Below are 21,559 nucleotides of genomic sequence, written 5' to 3'. Positions count from 1 at the left end.
TAGCCAGCTGGAAAAATCCAATATTTCCTGCTCTTCCTCTCACATTCCAGCAAAAAGGTTGCTATGGAGTTAAGCCTGTCCCGGAACTCATAGCAGTGTCCTCGGCCTAACCATCTTCAGCTGCTTCATCAGTGACCTTCCTTCCATCATAAGGTCAGAAGTGGGGATGTTCACTGATGACTGCCCAATGTTCAGCACCATTCGGGACTCATCAGATACTGAAGCAGTCCATGTCCAAATGCAGCAAGACGTGGTCAATATCCAGGCTTGGGCTGACAAGTGGCAAGTAACATTCGCGCGACACAAGTGTCAGGCAATGACCATCTCCAACAAGAGAGAATCCAACCATCACCCCTTGATGTTCAATGGCATTGCCATCACTGAATCCCCCACTATCAATATCCTGGGGGTTACCATTGACCAGAACCTGAACCCGAACCAGCCATATAAATACTGTGGCTACAAGAGCAGGTCAGAGGCTAGGAATCCTGTGGTGAGTAACTCACCTCCTGAGTCCCCAAAGCCTGTCCACCATCTACAAGGCACAAGTCAGGAGTGTGATGGAATAATCCCCATTTGCCTGGATGAGTGCAGCTCCAGCAACACTCAAGAAGCTTGACACCATCCAGGACAAAGCAGCCTGCTTGATTGACACCACATCCACAAACATTCACTCCCTCCACCACTGACGCATTATAACAGCAGTGTGTACCATCTGCAAGATGCACTGCAGGAATTCATCAAGGCTCCTTCAACAGTACCTTCCAAATCCACAACCACCACTATCTAAAAGGACAAGGGCTGCTGATAGATGGGAACACCACCACCTGGAAGTTCCTCTCCAAGTCACTCACCATCCTGACTTGGAAATATATCGCCGTTCCTTCACTGTTGCTGGGTCAAAATCCTGGAACTCCCTCCCTAACAGCACTGTGGGGGCACCTACGCCATATGGACTACAGAGGTTCAAGAAGGCAGCTCACCACCACCTTCTCAAGGGCAACTAGGGATGGGCAATAAATGCTGGCCCAGCCAGCGAAGCCCACATCCCATGAATGAATTTTTAAAAAGTATTGAAAGGTCTCTATGGCAATGACAGGTCCTATTATTTTTAATAAGGAGGTTTTACCTTTGCTGTGAATGTTGGGATAGCACTACCTCTTGGTTCTTCTCCACAGAAAGCACTCGCCAATCCTGCAGCCAGGGCGGAGGAGGAATACAGGAAGGATAAGAGCCAGGATTTCCAGGCCCCGTCGTTGCCATGGGAGACTCGGCATCCCAGCCAAAAATCCATTGACTTTCTGCGGGACCAGATGATCCCGGCAGCAGGTGTGGCCAGAATATCCCAGCCAAGGAAAAAGACACGGAAAAGTGGATAAGGAAAAGGAGACACAGCAGCTCTCCCCAGCAGCAGGATAAGAGGTGCACCCTTCCATCTTTAGGCATGCTCATTGTTTACAGGTATACTACCTGGGGTTGAAAATCTCAGGCCTGGGCTTTGACAGATGTGGAAAGTTTAGATTATAATACATCCAGTTTCAGTGCTATATTACAGAGGCTGCAGGAGTCCGTCTTTACAAAGAAAATACAGCACAGGAACAGGCCCTCCGGCCCTTCAAGCCTGTGCCGATCATATTGTCTGTCAAACTAAAACATTTTGCACTTCTGGGGTCCATATCCCTCTATTCCTATCCTATTCATGTATTTGTCAAGTTGCCTCTTAAACACCCCTATCGTACCTGCTTCCACCACCTCCTCTGGCAGTGAATTCCAGACACTCACTACCCTCTGCGTAAAAAACTCGCCCCGCACATCTCCTCTATAGTTTTTCTCCTCTCACCTTAAATCTATGTCCCCTAGTAATTGACTCTTCCACCCTTGGAAAAAGCTTCTGACTATCTACTCTGTCTATGCCACTTAATTTTGTAAACATCTATCAAGTCGCCCCACAATCTCCATCACTCTAGTGAGAACAATCCGAGTTTCTCCAACCTCTCCTCATAGCTAATAATCTCCAGACCAGGCAGCATCCTGGTAAACTTCCTCTGCACCCTCTCCAATGCCTCCCTATCCTTCTGATAATGTGGCGACCAGAATTGCACGCAATATTCCAAGTGAGGCCTAACCAAGGTTCTATACAGCTGCAGCATGACTTCCCAGCTTTTATACTCAAAACCCCTGCTGATGAAGGCAAGCATGTTATAATGCCTTCCTGACTACTTTATCCACCTGCGTTGCCACTTTCAGTGACCTGTGGACCTGTACACCCAGATCCTTCTGCCCGTCGATGCACTTAAGGGTTCTGCCATTTATTGTCTAATTCCTACCTGTATTAGACCTTCCAAAATGCATTACCTCACATTTGTCAGGATTAAACTCCATCTGCCATTTCTCCGCCCAAGTTTCCAACCAATCTATATCCTGTTGTATCCTTTGACAATCCTCTTCACTATCTGCAACTCCTCCAACCTTAGTGTCATCTGCAAACTTATTAATTAGCCCAGTTACATTTTCCTCCAAATTATTTACGTGTACTACAAACAGCAAAGGTTCCAGCACTGATCCCTGCGGATCTCCACTAGTCACAGCTCTCCATTCAGAAAAGTACCCTTGCACTGCTACCCTCTGTCTTCTATGACCAAGCCAATTCTGTATCCATCTTGCCAGCTCCCCTCTGATCCCATGTGACTTTACCTTCTGTACCAGTCTGCCATGAGGGACCTTGTCAAAGGCCTTGCTGAAATCCATGTAGATAACATCCACCGCCCTTCCATCGTCGATCATCTTTGTCACTTCCTCGAAAAACTCGATCAAGTTAGTGAGACACAACCTCCCCTTCACAAAACCATACTGCCTCTCACTAATACGCCCATTTGCTTCCAAATGGTAGTAAATCCTGTCACGAAGAATCTTCTCCAATAATTTCCCTACCACTGACATAAGGCTCACCGGTCTGTAATTTCCTGGATTATCCCTGCTACCCTTCTTAAACAATGGAACAACATTGGTAATTCTCCAGTCCTCTGGGACCTCACCTGTAGCCAGTGAGGATACAAAGATTTCTGTCAAGGCCCCAGCAATCTCCTCCCTTGCCTCCCTCAGTACTTTGCGGTAGATCCCATTTGGTCCTGGGGACTTATCCACCTTAATATTCTTCAAGAAGCCCAACACCTCCTCTTTTTTGATCTCAAAATGATCCAGGCTCTCTACACACTCTTCCCTAGACAAATTGATCGCTAAGTCCTTCTCTTTGGTGAATACTGATGAGAAGTACTCATTTAGTATTTCTCCCATTTCTTCTGGCTCCACACACACCTTCCCACCTCTGTCCCTGAGTGGGCCCACCCTTTCTCTGGCTACCCTCTTGTTTTTTACATATGTATAAAAGGCCTTGGGATTTTCCTTAATCCTGGTTGCCAGTGACTTTTCATGACCCCTTTTAGCCCTCCTGACTCCTTGCTTAAGTTTCTTCCTACTTCCTTTATATTCTCCATGGGCTTCATCTGTTCCCAGCCTTCTAGCCCTTATGAATGCTTCCCCTTTCTTTTTGACTAATCTCACAATATCCTTCGTTATCCAAGGTTCCTGAAACTTGCCATACTTATCCTTCATCCTAGCAGGAACATGCCAGTCCAGAATTCTTATCAACTGATGTTTGAAAGCCCCCCCCACATGTCAGTTGTTGATTTGCCCTCAAACATCTGCCTCCAGTCTAGATTCCTCAGTTCCTGCCTAATATTGTTATAATTAGCCTTCCCCCAATTAAGCACCTTAACCCAAGGACTCCTGTTTTGGTCTGTTTTGGTCTGTTTTGTAGCAGAACTTCAACAACTTGCATTTATATAGAACTTTTAATGTAGTAGCGTCCCAAGGTGCTTCACAGGAATGTTATGAGATTAAGTTTGATGTCAAGCAACAGAGGAAGATATTGGGACAAATGCTTGGTCAAAGATGTAGATTTTAAGGAGAATTCTGAAGGAGTGGAGAGATGAAGAAGTTTAACAGGGAATTTCAGAGCTTGGGGCCAAGGTATCTGAGGAACTTCAGAAATGGGAGCAGGAGTAGGCCATTCAGCTCCTCGAGCCTGCTCCATCATTTAGTAAGATTATCACTGATCTTCAACCTCAACTCCACTTTCCCACTTGATCCCGATATCCCTTGATTCCCTCAGTGTCCAAAAATCTGTCAATCAGTCTAGGCCTTGAAGATACTGAAGGCCGAAACTTTCACAACCTCCTGATGTCAAGAATTCCAAAGATTTGCAATTAGCCCTCTGAGCTGTGGCCACAATGATGAGGCAATGGAGGCTGGGAAGGTGCCACAGATAGCTGGTCTGAAGCAGCCAGCTTTCAGTATTGTTTCTGATTAGGAGCCATTTAGAGAGCAGACTGAGCTCTAACTAGGAAGATCTGCTCGTAGCTTCAGTCAGTGTGGAGTGTGTGGTGGGAGAGGGGGTGGGGTGGGGGTGCAGCTACTGGAGAGCAGTGATGAAACTTGTCGTCCTGTTCAAAACACAAACTGCAGCGTCTCAGCATCCATTTACAGATTGAGAAGGGGAAAAGGAGTTTTTGTCAACAACTGTGCTTCAGGCCCTTAGCAGCGTGAGGATCCTACACACCAGAGACTCAAACAACTGAGCTCAGGTTCCATCAAGAAATAACGTACAACGGGTTACCAAGGATACAGAACATTGAGGCTATGAAGCCTCCCTTTCAATGAAACAATTACAATTCTTGGCACCCAGCCCTTGTCCCCTGTCGATGCACACTGATAGCACGAGCTTCAAACGTTGCATTCTTAAAACATCAGATCTTTATCATCGAACTCCCTTTCAGAACCAAAGTGGTCTCTCCAGAGTTGGAGATGTCAGCAGGGTGGGGGGACACACCGGGGATTCCACTCCTTATCAAGATCCAGAGACTTCTTTTGGAAAGGTTGCATGTTTGGGTGTCTGGGTGATTGGGCAGGATACCCTGCTTTGACCACCCCCATTGACCAATAGTACAGACAGTACAGACATCCATGTTTTTTTCCAGTCCACATTATTCCAATGCCTGTGGTTAAAGTATTGGCCATCAGATAATCCAGGCATGGGCGTCTGGACTCGCACGTGAAGAACAGGCACTTGGATGAAGTACTAGAAGCACCAGAATCTGTGGATGTGTCTACAGAATCTGTCAGGGCCTTCAGCGGAGGGAGGGGAGGAGGGAACTGGAGAGTGAGGGGAAAACAGTTCTTGTGGAGGAATGGAAGATCCAATCCCCTGTACACAATTTAACACTTTTCTAGGGCCTTCTGATCATTTTTCTTTTTGCACCTGTCACATTGTCAGGATGTCCCCAAAATGTTTTACAGCCAATTAATTACTTTTTGATGTGCAATTTAGGAAACTGCCAGCAGCTGGTTTTCTGCACAGCAAGATCCCACAAAAACAATGAAGCAAGTGTCCCTAACAATGTGTTTTTCTTTTCCTTAATGCTGGTTGAGGGATAAATATTTGACAGGATACCGGGGAGAACTCTCCTGCTCTTTTCGACATAGCACCATGGGATCCTTTACCTTGACCCGAGAGGGCAGATGGGGCATCGGTTTAATGTCTCATCCAAAAGACAGCCCTTGGACAGAGCAGCACTCCCTCAGTCCTGCTCCAGAGAATCAGCCGAGATTTTTGTGCTCAAGCCTCAGGAGTGGGACTTGAATCCACACTGTTCAGACTCAGAAGTAAGAGTGCTACCCAGTGGTTCAGAGCTTACTTAGAGGCGGTACTTGATCTTGCTCCCTTATCGTGTCGAAAAAGGTTTGGATATAATGCCCTTATGTAGAAATCAATATTTTTAAAATGGATACATATTTGAAAGTTAATGTGATGTTTCTGTGGGGGGGTAAGTGAAGAATCCCTAATATCATGATTAGCCTTTCTCCTGTAATATTTGACTGATCGATTTAAATGAGGAAAGTTGGGAGAAGGCTCAAATGGAGCATAAACGCTGGCATGGGCTGGTTGGGCCAAATGGCCTACTTTTGCACCATATGTAATCCTATGTGAGTGTGTGGACAGCATTCTAGAACTGGAAAGCTTTGTGTGGCACACTGAAAATTAACCTATCGGAAGCTGCTAGCAAATCTGAAAGATCAGTAATCAAATCTTGTGCAAAGATATATCTATATATTATTTTAAAAATTTGACATCTATAAAAACTTCCTGTCCAACTTCCTTTTGCTACAATTCTGGGTCATGCTTTTATCTCAACATTTAACATTAAAAACATTCATTATACAAACTTTTAGAATGAAAATCCTATATGTAAACAGTTGTGTGTAACAATGTAGTTGCAGGCTATGGCCATTAGGGGGTCTACTTTGAAACCCCTCTGCCAATTCTGTTGCCATCTCGTCATTTGTTATAAAATGGTCTTCTCATCTACTGTGTCTGCCATCACTCTTCAATCATCGCTCCCCAAAGTGTCAAAGGGTGACACCAGTTATTTCCTGCTAGATTTTATAACCTTGATAACCTAAGCAACAAATGGGGATAGGTGATTTAAAAAGAGCTGTCAATTTATAGAAACATACCTCAGTGATACCCTCTGGTGTACCTCAGGGTGTACCTACATCAGACTGTGACCTTGATAATGCTAAATCTGTACAAGTCCTCAGTTCGGCTGCTGGTGGAATATTGTGTACAGATATGGAACTTTACTTTAGGAAGTAGATCAAGGCCATGGATATGGTGCACAAGAGATTCATTAATATGATACCAAAGAATGACATGCATTACATAGTGCTTTGCATGACAACCCACAGCATTTTACAGCCATAGACGTACTTTTTAAAGTATCGTCCCTGTTGTAAAGTAGAAAACGTGGTCGCTAATTGGCACACAGCAAGATCCCACAAACAGCGATGTGATCATGATCAGATACTCTGTCTTCAATGTTATTAACTGAGGGATAAATATTGGCCAGGGTACTATGGATAACTCCCCTTCTCTGCTTCCAGTAGTGCCATGAGATCTCTGAAATCCACCTGACAGGGTTAATGAACCTTGGTCTTCTGAAAGGCGGCAACTCTGACAGTGCAGTGTTCCCTCAGTACTGCACCAGAGTGGGACTGGAACCCTCAAACTTCCAATTCGGAGGCAAGAGCACAACCCACTGGGCCGTAGCTGAAATCTATGGCAGTGAACAAACAAACTGAGGCAAAAGAAGTCTGGTTCATGGACAGCTTGACAATTTTATTTGTGACTAACCGCAAATCCATTTTAAAGCATTATGCAATACTACTTGGAACACTGCACTAATTCCAATTTTGAATGCCTCATGCGATAAAACACAAGAGCAGCTGGACACAGCTAAAGCTTCACCCGCTGCTTTTTGCCCTACAATACAATGTTATAGAATCATAGAACAGTGCAGCACAGAATAAGGTCAACAAAAGCAAAAATACCTGGAAAAACTCAGCAGGTCTGGCAGTCTCTGTGGAGAGGAGCACAGTTAATGTTTCGAGTCCGTATGACTCTTCAACAGAATTAAGGAAAAATAGAAAAGAGGTGAAATATAAGCTGGTTTAAGTGGGGGGGGGTGGGTGGTTGGGACAAGAGAGGACCTCCCCTCCACCTTAGACCAGCTTATATTTCACCCCTTTTCTATTTTTCCTTAGTTCTGTTGAAGAGTCATACGGACTCGAAACGTTAACTGTGTTCCTCTCCGCAGATACTGTCAGACCTGCTGAGTTTTTTCCAGATATTTTTGCTTTTGTTTTCGATTTCCAGCACCCGCAGTTTCTTGCTTTTACAGAAGAAGGCCATTTGGCCCATCAAGTGGAGAGAGTTTGCAGAATTCACAGAGGGCACAGAAGGATCTGGGTATCCTGGCACATGAATTACAATAAAGTTAGAAAGCAGGTACAGCAAGTGATTAGGAAGGTAAATGGAATGTTGTTGTTTATTGCAGGGGAATGGAATATAAAAGTAGGGACGTTTTACTGCAGTTGTACAGGGCCCTGGTGAAACCACATCTGGAATACTGCATACGGTTTTGGTCTCCTTATTTGAAAAAGGATTTCATTGCATTAGAAACAGTTCAGAGAAGGTTCACTCAACTGATTCCTGGGATGAAGGACTTATCTTATGAAAAAGGTTTGAATAGGTTAGACATATACCTGCTGAAGTTTAGAAGAATGAGAGGTGATCTTACTGAAACATCCAATTAGTCTCACTCCCCTGTCTTTCCCCATAATTGCGGCAATGTTTTCTCTTTCAAGTATTTATCCAATTTCCTTTTGAAGATCCTGTTGAACATGTACCTGCCGGGGCAGTCCATTCCAAATCCTAGCCACTCTGGTTCTTCCGCCAATCACCATAAACCTGTGCCTCCTGCCTAACGGCCCTTCAGCCATTGGAAACATTGACATCCAAAAGCTATTGATGTTATTGTGGCCGTAGTCAGGAAACATGATAGAAGAGGGTCACAAGGAGCCATTGCGGGGCCTGTCAACAAGATGCTAACACTGTCACAAGGCCGGGGTGGTGTGTGAATGCTTTGCAAATTGGCTTTGCCATTCTCGCTCTCCCTTGTCAAATGCATTGAAACTGAATGGTTCCTGGGGTCATCGGAGGTCACATGAAATTCTGATGTTCTGGCTGGAATCTAACAAATTCCCCCTTGACAACCCCCTCCCCAATTTGGCCTCACAGGCTGTTGGAATGTGACAAATCCCTCGGAAACATGGGAAAAGTGTTTAAAGGGATTTCCAAAGAAACAGTTGTTGTACTAGGTTTTGCAACATTCTCCTGAAATTGACACGGTCATTAGTGGCCAAGCGTGTAAAAAATTAGGAAGCAATTTCACAGAGTAATGATGTAAATTACACTGGCTCTATTCACTGAAGAGTTCCAATCTGTGATGATCACAGTGATCGGAACAGATAAAATTCCTCCATTGTAACGCTGATTATATCTTGTTCACTCATGTTTTATATCACACAGAGAGATTTCAAACTCCACATCAGTTGTGTGGCACTCTTATGATGGAAGTGATGGACATCTCCTTCAGAAACTAAACAAAATCTCGTGCCTCGCTAGTAATCCAGCATCATTAACTTGGCGTCACTTCTATTTATTCAAACAGGCTCAAGATATATAATCATTGCTTGGGACAACAGAAAGTTTCCTGTGAGGAAACAATGACATAGGAACAAGGGGAATTGCCAGACAAAACAGATCCAAGACCCATCTGGATCACCTCCTCCCATTCATGTACATAAGAACAGATGAATAGAACCAGGATAGGCCATTCAGCCCCTTGAGTCTGCTTCACCATTCAATATGATCATGGCTGATCTTCATCCTCAACTCCACTTTCCCAGCCTATCCCCATATCCCTTCATTCCCTTAGCATCCAAAGATCTATTGATCTCAGTTTTGAATATACTCATCAAATGAGCATCCATAGCCCCGCTGGGTTAAGGAATTCCAAAGATGTGGAACCCTCTGAGCGAAGAGATTTCTCCTCACTGCAGTTCAAAATGACCGACCCCTTATCCTGAGACCTTATTCCCCTCATCACACAGGGTTCTAGACTCTCCGGCCAGGGGAAACAGCCTCTCAGCCTCTACCCTATCAGAATTTTATGTGTCGTATGTTGCAAAACTAATGGAGTTGTTGACTCATCACAGCAATCAATCCATCCATGAGTCTTCAACTGGCCCAGACATAGAGGTGGGGAAAACCCCCAGTGGTGAAAGGCTTTAGGAATCATAGACCTAAAGTCAACCGGTTCCTCCTAAGCATGCTCAATCACCACGTCTCAGATTATTTATATATCGTATCCCAAAATATTACGTCCGGAAAGAAATCTAACGAATTTGCATTCGAATGGACGAACGCTAATTCCATCCACCATCTTCCTAGGGAGCCTGTTCCGGAGGCTGCCTATACACCCACTCTGCTCCTGCAGGCTAGTTTTGAACTTACCCTCTTTCTAGTGCAGGCCGTTTGCTCTAGGTCTACTGTTCTGGACAAAGTGAAGCAGCTGGTTATGGTCTACATTGCCTGAGGCTGCTCAAGAAGGTGGCTCACCCCCACCTTCTCAAGCGTAGTTGAGGAATGGGCGTTAAATGCTGGTCTTGCCCGTGATGCTCACAACCTTAGGATGAATAAATTAAAAAATGCCCCTTTGGAATTCTAAAAGCAGCATTTGTTTCACTGAGCCATTCATGGCGTAGAATTAATTTTTTGTGTGAAGCTCAGCTTTGAACTAAAGCTTCATTGAGCACTCAGCTATTTCTTACCTACAGTATATTAGATTTATGACCTATGCCACGTAACTTCTGATTTGTGGAAATATTTCCCACTTTGTGTCTAATTTTGCTTTATTGTGCTCCTGTGAAGCACCTTGGAACATTTTATCGCATTAAAGACCCTAAATAAATATAAGTTGCTGTCGTTAGGCCAGACATGGTTATGTCTGCAACAAAACAAAAACAGAATTACCTGGAAAAACTCAGCAGGTCTGGCAGCATCGGCGGAGAAGAAAAGAGTTGACGTTTCGAGTCCTCATGACCCTTCGACAGAACTTGAGTGAATCCAAGAAAGGGGTGAAATATAAGCTGGTTTAAGGTGTGTGGGGAGGCGGGGGGGGGGGGTGGGGGGGTGGGGGGGTGGGTGGGGGTGGTTGGGTGGGGGGGGAGAAGTGGAGGGGGTTGGTGTGGTTGTAGGGACAAACAAGCAGTAATAGTAATAGTAATTACTGCTTGTTTGTCCCTACAGCCACACCAACACCCTCCACTTCTCTCCCCCCACCCAAACCCTCCCCCCCCACACACCTTAAACCAGCTTATATTTCACCCCTTTCTTGGATTCACTCAAGTTCTGTCGAAGGGTCATGAGGACTCGAAACATCAACTCTTTTCTTCTCCGCCGATGCTGCCAGACCTGCTGAATTTTTCCAGGTAATTCTGTTTTTGTTTTGGATTTCCAGCATCCGCAGTTTTTTTGTTTTTATCTATGGTTATGTCTGCAGCTGCACACCTCTACCACTAGATGGAGCATCAAAAACTCCAGAAGCCTTAAATCCCCAGACCAATACTAACAGCATCGCTCATGCACTCGAGATTTGCTTTGTCCAGGTTTCCTGGGGTGAAGGTTAAGGGAGGTCTACTGATTCTTAATAAATTCAATAATTCACAGAAACAACTTCTCTTTCCTAACCATGTCTCGGTGAGCAGCACTCTTGTCCCTGATTCAGGAGGTTATATATGCAAGTCCCACTCCAGAGACTTGAGCACAAAAATCTAGTCTATCACTCCAGCACTGAGTGAGTGCTGCACTGCTGGAGGAGCTGTTTTTAGGATGAGATGTTAAACTTATGCCCTGTCTGCCATGTTGGGTGAGCTTGTTAGATCCAATGGAGCTATTTTGAAAAAGAACAAAAATTTCTACCTGGTGTCCTGGCCAATATTTAGCCCTCCGCCAGCACCATTGCTGTGCACAAGTTTGGCTTTTGCATTTCCTACATTACAACAGCAACAACTCCAAGCAGTGCGACATTGGGTGTAAAGCACTTGGGGATGTGAAAGGTGCTATATAAATGCAAGTCTTTCCTCTTTCTCCCCAACTATACATTACCATAAATGGGAAAACATGAAGCTTATAAAGGGAACTATGTGCCTTATAATTACCTGTGAGAATCACTGTTTTAATGGTTAACGTGTTTGCTTGAAATTTCTTTGCCTGTGGTTTCAACACAGTGTTAATCCACTTATTGTGCTCTAACGCAGCAAGTCTGCATAAGAGGACCACAGAAATCTGGATCATAAGATCTCTAGAATTAGGAGCAGGAGTAGGCTATTCGGCCCTTCGAGCCTGCGCCACCATTCAATAAGATCATGGCTGACCTGATTGTAGCCTTAAAACCATTTTCCTGCCTGTTCCCCATAACTCTTAACTCCCTCGTCGTTCAAATATCTGTCTAACTCAGCCTTGAATATATTCAATAACCCAACCCCTATTGCTCTCTGTGGGAGAGAATTCCAAAGTTTAGCAAATCTCTGAGAGAAAAAAATTCCTCCTCATCTCTGTCTTAAATCGGAGACCTCTTATTTTTAAACTGTTCTGACTGGTTCCACATGGGGAAACATCCAGCAGCCACCCTGTCAAGCCCCCTCAGGATCTTACATCTCTCAATAAGATCAGGTCTCAACTCCAATGAAGATAGGCTCAACCTGCTCAACCTCTCCTCATAAGACAACTCCTTCATCCCAGGCACTGGCTGAGTGAACCTTCTCTGAATCCCTCAAGTAAGGAGACAAAAACTGTACACAGTACTCCAGATGTGGTCTCACTAAAGCCTTGTACAAATGTAGCAACACTTCACTACTTTTATATTCCATTCCCCTTGTAATAAAGGCCAACATTCCATTTCCGTTACCAATCACTTGTACCTGCATGTTAGCTTTGACAGGATGAGTATTCTTTATCCGAAACCCTTGGGGCCGATTACGTCTCAATATTCAGATATTTTCAGTTTTTGAATGTGATATAGCTACTGTAAATACGGTAGGCCCAGGCCCACTTACATTACAATAACCTAAACCTAGGCTAGCTATAGTCTATAAATACTAGGTTGTTTCTCCATTTGCCAACTCTCACACACCCTACTTCTTACCTATTAACACTTAACCTGTCAACAACCAAACTTCTCAAGGCTAGAGGTCAGGTCCGGTCGACGAGGGTCGTGTCTACTCAGGCCACAGACTTCCCACCCAAAAACTCAGTGAGGTTCGTGTTGGCACATGTTAGGGTCTGTTCAAAAAAAAAGTTTGGTTTTTGGACGTGCTCGGTTTACAGATGTAGGTATAAAGGACACCCGACTGTACTGATTTATGCACCAAAACACCCAGATCCCTCTGTACAACAGAGTTCTGCAATCTCTCTCCATTACATAGTACACTGTCAAAGTGGGCAAGTTCACATTTTCCCACATTATACTCCATCTGCCAAATTTTTGTCCACTCACTTAACCTATTTATATCCCTTTGTATACTCATTACATCCTCTTCGCAACTTGCTTCCTTACCTATTGTTGTGTCAACAGCAAATTTAGCTACCATACATTTGTCCCTTCATCCAAGTCATTAATTAGATTGCAAATAGTTGAGGCCCCAACATTGATCCCTGTGGCACTCCACTTGTTACGGTTTGTCAACTTGAAAATGACCCGTTTATCCCGACTGTTTCCTGTTAGCTAACCAATCCTTTATCCATGTTAATATATCACCCCAACATCATTAGCTCCTCTCTTGTGTAGTAACCTTTCATGTGGCCTTATCAAATACTTTTTGGAAATCCAGATACACCAGATCTACTGGTTCCCCATTATCTACCCAGCTGGATACTTCCTCAAAGAATTCTAATAAATTAGTCAAACACGAGTTTTTTTTTCCACAAAACCACATTGTGTCTGCCTGATTCTATTATGATTTTCCAAATGTCCTGCTATTACCCCCTTAATAATAGATTCAAACATTTTCCCTATGACAAATGTTAAGGTAACTGGCTGATAGTTTACTGCTTCCTGTCTCCTTCCTTTCTTGAAGAGAGATATTACATATGCAGTTTTCCAATCTGCTAGGATCCAGAATCCAGGGAATTGTGGAAGAAGACAACCAATGCAACCCTATCTCTGCAGCCACTTCCTTTAAGACCCTAGGATGAAAGCCGTCAGGTCCAGGTTCAGGGGATGTATCAGCCATAAGTCCCAACAGTTTTCTCAGTACCTTTTTCCTGCTCATCATGACTGAAGTTCCTCCCTCCCTTTTCTCTCTTGATTTTCAACTATTCTTGGTATTTTTTTCTGTCTTCTACAGTGAAGTCAGACACAAAACATCTGTTCATTTCCTTGTTTTCCATAATTCATTCCCTTGTCTCACCCTGTAAGGGGCCAATGCTCACTTTAGCTACTCTTTTCCTTTTTATGAACTTGTAGAAACTCTTACTCCCTGTTTTTATATTTCTAGCTGGCATTCTCTCATACTTTAATTTCTCCCTCCTTAATTTAGTTTTTCTTTGCTGGTCTCTAAAATTTGTCCAACCTTCTGACTAATCTTTGCAGTACTATATGCATTTTCTTTTTAGTTTGAGACTATCCTTAACTTACTTAGTTAATCATGGATGGTGCATCCTTCTCATAGAGTCTTCCTTTCTCAATGGAATATCTCTTTGTTGAGTTATTTTATAACTCCCTTAAATATATCCCCACTTGCCTGGGTGAGTGCAACTCCCACAAAACTCAAGAAGCTTTGTCCATCCAAGACAAAGCAGCCTGCTTGATCGGCACCACATCCACAAACATTCACTCCCTCCACCACCGACGCACAGTAACAGTAGTGTGTACCTTCCACAAGATGCACTGCAGGAAATCATCAAGGCTCCTTTGAATGCACCTTCCAAACCCAATACCACTATCATCTAGAAGGACAAGGGCAGCAGATAGATGGGAACACCACCACCTGGAAGTTCCCCTCCAAGTCACTCACCATCCTGACTTGGAAATTTGCCGTTCCTTCACTGTCGCTGGGTCAAGATCCTGGAACTCCCTTCCTAACAGCACTCTGCATGTACCCACACCACATGCACTGCAGCAGTTCAAAAAGGCAGCTCACCACCACCTTCTCAAGGGCAACTAGGGATGGGCAATAAATGCTGGCCCAGCCAGAGAAGCTCACATCCCCTGAATGAATAATTTTTAAAAAGTCTGCCACTGCTTCTCTACCATATTACCTTTTAACCTATTTCCCCATTCCACTTTAGCTAACTCTGTCTTCATACCCTTGTAATTGCCTTTATTTAAGATTAAGACACTAGTCATGGACCCACATTTCTCACCCTCAAACTGAATGTGAATTCTATCATGTTATGAAACATAGGATCAGGGGTGGGTCATTCAGCCCCTCAAGCCTGTTCTGCCATTTAGTTAGCTCCTGGCTAATCTGTATCTCAGCTCCATTAACCTGCCCTGGTTTGATAAAATCCTTGACCATAACAAAAATCTATCAATCACTGTTTTGAAATTTTCAGTTGACTCCCAGCTTCAACAGTTTTTTGAGGGAGAGAGTTCCAAATTTCCACAATCTTTTTAGGGAAGAAATGCTTCACAACATCACCCCTGAAAGGCCGAGCTATAATTTTAAGGTTATAACTCCTTGTTCTGGCGTCTCTCACCAGAGGAAATAGTTTCTCTCTATTTACCGTATCAACTCGCTTTATCATCTTAAAGACCTCAATGAGACAGTATTGCACCAAACCGTTTCACAGCTGCATGTGTACACCACATCTGCAATCACTGCTGCAATATGAGAAAGGAACTGTATACAGGCAGCCTGCCAACAGACTCTCCACATTTTGCCATCCATCCAAACTATTTAGGGTCAGCTCTATAAGTGGCACTTTCCCACACAATTGGGCTGATCTTCCTTCTCCAGTGTGCCAGGATGGGAGGGAACCTTGCCCATCAGCCCTGTGTACTGGGGGAACCACAGGCATTACACGCTCATTAGATCTAACGTGTGCTCATGGATAATGGGTGTTAGGACCATTTGGTGCACATGCATACACACGCAAACAAATACATGAACAAACACACACACACGCACACAAACACATACATGCAGACACACACAAACACACACACGCACACAAACACACACGCACACAAACACATACATGCACACACAAACACTCACATACAAAAACACACAAACAATCACACACACATACAAACACACACAAATAATTACACACACATACAAACACACACATACATACATACAAACAATCACACACATACAAACATGTGCACTCACACAAACAAACACACAAACAATCACACACGCATACAAACACACACATAAAACACACAAACACACACGCACACAAACCCACACACAAACAAATGCGCATGCACACTCACATACACACAATCACACACAGATACAAACATGCACACACACACACACATACAAACACACACAATCAAACACACACACATACAAACAAGCACTCACACAACAAACACACAAACACATGCACACACACGTGTGTGGAAAATTAAGGCAATCCATTCTGTGCAGTAAATCACAGGGATTTGAGAAATTTTTACACCTAAAAAAGTACAGGTTAATTTCCTGCCCCCAGTCCCTCTCTGGCTCATATTTGCTGAAAAACTGTTTATCGCTAACATTTTCTACCCAAGAAACTAGGTTAGTTGAAAACTAACTACAAAACTGTGATTGATAGATGTCCAGACTGTGTGTGTGCTTAAAAACTATTAAATCTCGAACTTCTTCCGGTTCTGATGTAAAGTCATTAACCTGAAACTTTAACTCTGGGCGAAATCATCCCAGATTTGCACTAAGTGCAGTAGCTGGCAGGAAAAAGAATGTTTCACCCACTGGCCGCAATGGCTGTATCATCCCAATCCCGCCTCATTAATCACGCTTTCCTGGGAAACACGCTGTCTCACCGGCGGGCAGCCTCTGATTCGCCCGTCACGCTGTCACCTCGCCGCTTCCTCACGCCAGACGCCATATTTAAAGTGCAGCCGCGCGCACGCCTCTCAGTGCTTCCAGCCCGGGGCCGCTGCACAGAAGACACGGCCCCGAAAGGCGAGACGACTGCATCCCCCCCTGATTCAGTGATGTGTCCGGGAATTCCTTCTGGACACCGTTGGAGCTGGCCACGATGTCCTCTATCCCCGCTCTGGCTGCAGGAGGCCCATCAGTGTCACCACTCCGGCCTAGGAGGCGATGGCAGTGGTGCTCAACGTCAACACTGCACAGAAGATGTTGGCCACCCAGTGCAGATAGAGGATGAATGATCTCATCCATGTCCCCAGGGTAAGGCAACCATCTCATCACTCTAAACTCACACACTCTCAAGCCCATCACACATTCACTGGCATCTCACTCACTGCCAGCTCAAGGGACATCACCACTCACTCTCTCACACACACACCCTCACATCTCCATCTGGCCTCATCTCCTCTGGAGACTGCCTCCTCAGTCCTCATCATCTTGAGCCCACTTGCACAGATCAACATGTTAGAACAAAGAACAAAGAAAAGTACAGCACAGGAACAGGCCCTTCGGCCCTCCAAGCCTGCGCCGATCATATTGCCTGTCAACTGAAACGTTTTGCACTTCCGGGGTCCGTACCCCTCTATTCCCATCCTATTCATGTATTTGTCAAGCTGCCTCTTAAACACCACTATCGTACCTGCTTCCACCACGTCCTCTGGCAGCGAATTCCAGACTCTCACTACCCTCTGCATAAAAAACTTGCCCCGCACATCTCCTCTATAGTTTTCTCCTCTCACCTTAAATCTATGTCCCCTAGTAATTGAATTTTCCACCCTTGGAAAAAGCTTCTGACTATCTACTCTGTCTATGCCACTCATAGTTTTGTAAACTTTTATCATGTGCCCCCCCACACACACACCCTGGGATACCCCCCTCCCCCAGTACAACCCTCACCCTGCAGCCTCTTCCCTTGGCTGAGGCCACCTCTCCCCCTTCCCCAAGCAAGCCCTTGCCCTGCAGCCACTCCCGCTGGTCTCGTAAGTAGTGACCTGCCTGCGAGACCCCTAAAAGTGATGTGGTGCTGTCTGTGAAGCCTGGCGCTGATGACTGCGAGCGCTGACTGAAGCAAGGTAGGCAAACAAACCTCCACGACCTGAGTGAAGTGTAGCCCGCCAGGTACAGCTGGCGTATGTACCATTGTGAAAGACGCTCACATGCTCAGATGATCCAGCCTGGTGGGGGGAGGGGGGGTGGTGATTCCGGTGAGCGGGGCTTATGATGAGATGTGGATGTATTACAATGAAGTCCCTGCTGTGCGGCGATGGGAAATGTGGCCCTGCCATAGATGGGCAGAGTGGACAACCGCAAACTGGCTTCAAGATGTCGTGAAACCAATTTTTTAGCCTTCCCGCCACATTGTCCACTCACGGCCAGCGTGACACCCAACGCAAATGGGCAGGGAAAATTCCGCCCTATGGTTCTCTCTCCACAGACACTGTCAGACCCGCTGGTCGTTTCCAGTATTTTATTTCAGATTTCCAGCAGCAGCAGCATTTTCAATCGATAGAGAGTTTTGTTGGGAAAGATTACGAAAACAAGGCAGGGGATTAGATACCGATCAGGAAAGATCTAATTGAACGGTGGAACGAGCTCAAGAGGTTGAACAGCTGAATCCTGTTTGTAACACCCAGTTCGATAAAAAAAAAGTCTCTCCGCTAAAACATTAGCTCTTGACTCTCTCTCGACAGATGCTGGGGAACATTTCCCGGATATTTTTCGATTCCCTTTTTTTTGTTTAAATTTCCGATTTCCAGCATCTGTGGCGTTTCACCTTTTGGATAATTTGGATATTTCAAGGGACCTGTTGCTGCGATGACACAAAGTGGGGGGAGGCGGAGGGAATTGTCAAAGTCGTCACACTTTGGTGGGACTGGTTGGGAACAGGTGTCCCTACAGAATCAATAGAAGTTATTTTTTTATTTGCGGAAAGGTTCTAGCTGTCACAGAGTTAGCGGGGGGGGCAACGTCTCAGCAGGATGGATGTAACCTAATCGGATAAACTCTTTGGCATATGCTGTGAAACATGTTGTACATTTCCGTCGCTCAGCGGACCTCGGGGAGGGTTAAGCTTTCATCTGTTTCAATCTCTTTCCTTTCCCTCCTCGGTCTCAGGAGTCCTGTAAGAGGGGGTAAGGTTTTAATGCAGATTTACTGACAGACTTGGCTACGATTACGAGCTTTGGATGACTTTGAAGAGTCCGTTTACAATGAGTTGTTCAGTGGCTCAGCCCAGCAGCTTTACTTTGCACAGAGGCCAGGGACAGTCAATTTTATATAAATCCGAGCTCCCAGGCCTGGATCTTTTCTCTGCTGGGAAATCCGAGGTACCGGAATCAACTGGTCTCATAGGATATCCTACCCTTCAATGAACGGAAAATCCCACAAGGCTCACTGATCTTTGCACCCAAATCCTCGAGACGCAACTCTTGGCAAATAGATTCCCACCAGGAGCCTGGGCTCATACAATCTGCTCTTGCCTCTCTGCCACTCTGATAAAAAGAATTTGCAGTTTGCTGGCACACTCCATCGACAGGCCAGCTGGTCACCCCCCCCCCCCCCCCCCACCACCCCACTCCTCTCCTCCATTGGCAGAACCTAGCTAGCAGTTGAGAGAATAAAAGTGGCCTGAGCACCGCTGAGTTGGGGGCAGGGCTGGGGAGGGAAGCCAAGCCAAGCTTCCCGCTATCCAATGACCAACGCTAGGAAACGCATGCATTTCATTCTTGGCTTGTGATGCCCACAGAGTCGATTAGTGTGCCAGGCTAGGCTCAAACATGGGGGAGCTACATGCAGCTCCCTTTGGGCTTCATTATCAGAGGCAGATGGGATGGAGGCAGCAGAGAAGGCCAGCTGTCCACAGGGGGAGATTTTGGAGAGCTCTCAGCAAAGGCCTTGTTCTCCGAGGGTCTTCAGGGAGCACTTGTCCTACCTGTACCCAACCCAGGAGCAGCTTTTTCAGCAGCTACGTTTCACCAAGGAGGTGGGCACAGAACAGTGCCACCCCTTGCAAGTGGACCTGCAGCCTCAGAGCAGGGCAAAGGTGGCATTGCCAGTGGCCTTTAAGGTGGCCGTGGCCTTGAATAATTTCATCAGCAGATTCTTCCAGGCTGGAACAGGTGAACATTGCAAACATCTCGTAGTTCGCCATCCGCAGCAAATTCCGGGTGATCACAGAGGCTCTCTACTCCAGGACAGGGGACTTCAGTATCTTCTCTTCAAACAGAGACATGCAGAAGAAATGGGTGCAGGGCTTTGCCAGGGTAGTGGGCTCCCCCATGATGCAGGGTGCCATCAACAGCACCCTTGCAGCTTTGATGTATCCCAAAGGTGATGTGTGCACAAACCAGAAAGATCACAGCTCACACTCAATGTGCAGTTGGTGCGATCATGCTCAGCACCTTCTGCTGGTGAATGCCTGCTCTCCTGGCAATGGCCATGATGCATTCATCTTGCGCCAGTCCACTGGGCCTGCAAGCACAGCTGCTCAATGACAAGGACAACCTTCTCTCCATCTGGCTGCTGACTGCCCATCTGACTCCCCTCCCCAACCCACCACATGACACCAATGCTCATACAATGAGAGCCATGCTACAACGAGGAACATTAACGTGCTAAAACAACGGTTCCACTGCCAGACCACTCAGGCCGAGCCCTGTAGTGTTTACTGGAGCGGGCATCCTGGCCAGTGGGCGGTCTGTTCGAATGTCCACAACTTGGCCATCATGAGGGCACAGCCCTTGCCGCCAACCACCTCAGAGGAGGAGGCTGTTATCATATCCGCATTCCCGATCGGTTGTCTGTGATTGGTTGTCATTAGACTCCAGTTCTCCTGAATGAAACCCCGGGTCCCTGTTGCTCAACACTTTCCCACCTTACCATTCTTCTGTCACGGGCCATCACAGTGTCCCCTTGGCCACATTCCTGAAATAAAAGACTCCACGAAACAACTAATCCGTATGAGCTTTATCCCACCAATACATCCAGCACTCCATGCAAAACTCTACCCTCTCCCTTACCTTCCTGAAGGTCTCCAGGTGTTGCCCAAGCAGTTTCAGTCCCTGCTGCAGCTAGAATGTACCTCGCCTTTAAGAGATGGCGGCTGACTTTAAGTCATGCAGGTTAGTGGCGTTAGCAGCCCCCCCTCCCCCCCCCCCCAACCCCCACGGCTGAGGCGTGCAGTCACTCAGCAACGTAGTCAGTGCTGGGCTTCACATCACAGCTATGGAAACGAGAAGACGGGTGTGATGTTTGCCTGCTGCCTGCACAGCTATGATTGGGCATGGGGTCATCGCGCACATCAGCCCTCTGACTTATTCAGGGGGTAATCCAATAGACTTCGCTGAATATTTGCACTGGATGTTTCAGTGTAAAATTTCAACATAATAGCAAGATGAAAAGTCATGATAACAGCAAGTTGGGCAGGAAGTGTGCATTTTAATAAAATTTTTAATTATCTTTTATTGCTGAAAAAAATGACATAGGATTGAAGCTTTTCATCTTACACTCATCAGGACAGATGCAAGAATGCCAAATTTCAAAGGGAGCAACAATTTATACTGCATGAGAAAAGGGTTCAAAACCCTTTGAAATTTGGCATTCTTGTGTTTGTCCTGATGAGTGCAAGACAAAAAGTTTTGACAGAATGTCTCTTCAGCAATGCTCAAGTTCTGTACTGTCAAATGACTAATGATTTTATATATGCTAATATAAAGAATGAAAAAGAGTGAGAGAAACTAATAGAGAGTGAGAGAGCCAAAAAGAGAGAGAAATCAGTTACTAGTTACCCTTTAAATGAGTAGTCTGGCTGTTGGGAAATGGAGTTACACACTTTTGACATAGCTTTGAAGATGCATCATCAATGAGGTAGATGAGTAACAACTCACCTCTGAACAGTGCCCTCTGCCCATTTGAATTAACAACAACA

General features: G+C 45.4%; 1 protein-coding gene across 1 annotated transcript in view; it reads right to left on the bottom strand.

Moving 5' to 3' along the window:
- si:dkey-178e17.3 (somatomedin-B and thrombospondin type-1 domain-containing protein) overlaps positions 1-21,559 on the bottom strand; it is a 143,500-nt gene that overhangs the window by 11,018 nt on the left and 110,923 nt on the right. The gene's annotated exons all lie outside the window — the stretch shown is intronic.

The sequence above is a fragment of the Carcharodon carcharias genome, chromosome 13, assembly GCF_017639515.1.
Source record: "Carcharodon carcharias isolate sCarCar2 chromosome 13, sCarCar2.pri, whole genome shotgun sequence".
Taxonomy (NCBI): domain Eukaryota; kingdom Metazoa; phylum Chordata; class Chondrichthyes; order Lamniformes; family Lamnidae; genus Carcharodon; species Carcharodon carcharias.
This window is presented reverse-complemented; position numbering and strand designations above follow the sequence as displayed.